The following is a 3392-nucleotide window of genomic DNA, read 5'->3' on the forward strand; positions in this document are numbered from 1 at the left end:
GTAATCTACAGCTCACTCCAGCGCTGTCCTCCAGACAGTCTCGTCCCTTCACCTGATGAAGGCCGCTTGTGTTGTGGCCGAAACGTCGTGAGAATTTTATTATTTTATTTTTTACCTACGTGACTTTACCCAATAGAACCAAAGAGTATGAATCTACAGCCTCCTTGAACACCCCCCACCCCCCCACAGCTTGCCGACCAAAGCTCTGACGAGCTGAGCAGCTTTGACCGACAACTCGCTCCGTGTTCTGCATTCCTGAAATCGGTGCCCTGCCGAAAACGCAACAGCAATCACTGCACAGCCTGCTGATCTATCTGTTGTGCGGCTCGATGGCCAGGTTCCTGCTGACACGCGGCTTGCGCGGCCAAATCGTGGTCATCCCAAATGTTGCCAAGTGTCTCTTTGCTGAACGGCAGCAGCAGCGGCGGCGACGACGACTCCATCTCCTGACCCACCTCCACAGGTGGCGTCTGCACCGACTTGGGCACCAGATGCTTGGCCGGCACGAGGCAGCGTGGGGGGGGGCACGGCGTGGGGGGCACGGCGTGGGGGGCACGGCGTGGGGGGCACGGCGTGGGGGGCACGGCGTGGGCACTCAGTGCTTCTGCTCCTCCTGCTGCTGCTGTGGCTGCTGCTGCTGCTGCATCATTTGTTGCTGCTGTTGCTGCTGCTGTGGCTGCTGCTGCTGCTGTGGCTGCTGCTGCTGTTGTTGCTGTTGCTGCTGTTGTTGCTGTGGCTGCTGCTGCTGTTGCTGCTGTTGCTGTTGCTGCTGCTGTTACTGCTGCTGTTGTTGCTGTTGTTGCTGCTGCTGTTGTTGCTGTTGTTGCTACTGTTACTGCTGCTGCTGTTGCTGCTGTTGCTGCTGTTGCTGCTGCTGTGGCTGCTGCTGTTGCTGCTGCTGCTGTTGCTGTGGCTGCTGTAGTGGCTGTGGCTGCTGCTGCTGCTGTTGAGTTGACTGGTGACGAGGCACACGTGGTATGGCTGAGGCTGAGTGGGAGGGCTGCTCAGAGTGGACAGCAGGATTTTCCTGAAGCTCCATGACCTGCTTCCTGTTGAAGTTGTATTTACTGAAGAGTTCGAACACAGGGGGAGGACGTAGAGTTAGTACAGACACACAGGTCCATGCCTGTGGGTCTCATCATGTTAGGTACAAGCCCATCTTGACACACACAGGTCCATGCCTGTGGGTCTAATCATGTTAGGTTCAAGCCCATCTTGACGCACACAGGTCCATGCCTGTGGGTCTAATCATGTTAGGTTCAAGCCCATCTTGACACACACAGGTCCATGCCTGTGCGTCTAATCATATTAGGTTCAAGCCCATCTTGACACACACAGGTCCATGCCTGTGTGTCTAATCATGTTAGGTTCAAGCCATCTTGTAATCCTTGAACCCAATATCACACCGTGCCCTTGACAGCAATATAAGAATTTGACATCAATAAAAACACATGGGATGTACTGCAGTAATTAACACCACTGCATAGTACTGTCGTTTGTAGTAGTTTGTCCTCAATATAGCATAAGTGGAAACAACCCTGGGGCAAAATCTGAAAAGCATACTTCCCAATCTCTAAAAATTAAGAGTGTACAACTTAATGTTGTTAAGTTTAAATAACGGTCGCTAAGCACAGGCCCAAAATGCTAAGAAGCCAGCAACAGCACCGTAAGAATGTCTTCATCTGCTTATTTAATTCAGCAAGGTGATGAGAAACCTCAACCATAAGGGCCCATCTACCAATGAGTCACAAGGCACCATGGGTAATGCTGGGGCCCCTCACCGAGTCTCAGGGCATCCGTGATGGACTAGGACGTGAAATTCGCACGCACAGGAATCCACATATCAGCTTCATTTAGTCGTCATGGATATTGTTTAAAATATTTGCCATCTGTTGCACAATGGCATACTCGTTGGTTTTTTTAGTAGTCTCTCGTCATGCCAACTTGACAACAGTATTTGTCCTCTGGAGATACTGGCCTCCACCGTGTGAATGTTGAATCGACACGAATACCTTGGTCCCACCGACATTGCTCATTTGATCTGGGAGACACTTTCACCTTCCTGTGACTAACAGTTAATCTTAAAGCAGTGATGGTTTGGGCAGCAGTGATGGTTTGGGCAGCGATGCATAACCTGTATTCAATTTCCCTTGGGTAAATTCGGCTTTAACGGGTAACTGGTATTGGTTTGTAAACAAAAATTGTGGAGAGAAAAGAGCACGTTGCTGCCTCGTGAGCCACAACTCAGCCTTAATAGGTCTCTTAAACGGTCACTTAGGAGAGCTTTGTGTTGTTTGTCGTGCAAATCACCAAATCAGCTGCTCCGCGCATGGCAGGATCATCTCCCAGGCAAGGCCAGTGAAGTGTTGCATGTACAGAGTCCACGCAGAGGGCAGCTTTACTTCTATACGGGCCAATGCTATGCTTGCAGCCGCCACCACGGATGGACGGAAACTCAGGAATACGTGGTCTGCATACACACAAACAAAGACAAAAACCCTCCGTTTAGCCTTAACAGACTGTTGGGGCTAACATTTCACTGTGCAATACAGTATTGTAATAAATACATGCGGTATATAGTTTATACTGCACTACTGTAAATTATCTCTGTTTTTGCTAAATTATCACCATTCTGTAAGACTCCCGGCTAGGCTAAGGACGATATTTCCGAGTTACGGTGTTGGTCGCTGTAACGCAACTCTGTCGTAAGTCGAGGACTACCCTGGAAACGCCTTACACACAATAACAACAACAACGTTTTATTCTTAAACAATGCTTTCTTATTTTAAAGTGAGCGAAAAGGTAAAGAAGAAGAAGTCGAGTGGGCAACGGGAAGTGGACGACGTTTTGATCACAAGCTTTAAAGATTAACAATAATAACAATAATAATAACAACAATAATGAAATAGTTTATAACTCACCGCCGTGAGAGAAGGACGTGGCGCCTGCTTCCCCGGCGAGGCGATTCCACACTTTAGAGACCGCGGCGTTTCATTGACCTAGCCAAAAAAACATTAAATTAAATCATTCGTCCATACAAAAAAATTGTAAATTGCTTTAAAAGAGCCTCTTAATTGATCGATTACTTTATAAATTAATCTTCAACGTGCTACTTATTTTTTTGTGTGTGTGTGAGATGCTGTCCGTAACTCGTTAACACGCGCACGGGGCAGGCGCGCCTAAGACACGCGGCGCCTGCTCGCCGCGCAAGACGATTCCGCAGTTTAGGGACCGCGGCGTTTTTCCCACCCGCACAAATTTTTTTAAAGATGCCGTCCATAAATCTTATTTTTATAAGCTGGAAAGGAGGCAATGAATTGATTAATTGACGCCGATTTTAATACAGGCTATGCATTGTCATAGCCTGTATTAAATGTAGTAGACTACATTTT

The 3392-nt window shown here is 48.2% G+C and overlaps 1 long non-coding RNA gene across 1 annotated transcript; it reads right to left on the reverse strand.

The window, feature by feature from the left end:
* Positions 1–870: 870 nt before the first annotated feature.
* LOC142922072 (uncharacterized) lies at positions 871–3160 on the reverse strand. Its single transcript, XR_012939809.1, has 3 exons — positions 2922–3160; positions 2311–2470; positions 871–1067 (listed from the first exon to the last, which is right to left on the reverse strand). It is a non-coding gene; the product is annotated as an uncharacterized LOC142922072 (long non-coding RNA).
* Between the last annotated feature and the right edge of the window lie 232 nt (positions 3161–3392).

Source organism: Petromyzon marinus, unplaced genomic scaffold (assembly GCF_048934315.1).
Source record: "Petromyzon marinus isolate PM22_M1 ecotype Great Lakes invasive population unplaced genomic scaffold, UKy_Petmar_22M1.pri1.0 PM_G_Scaffold_91, whole genome shotgun sequence".
In the NCBI taxonomy this organism is placed as follows: Eukaryota; Metazoa; Chordata; class Hyperoartia; order Petromyzontiformes; family Petromyzontidae; genus Petromyzon; species Petromyzon marinus.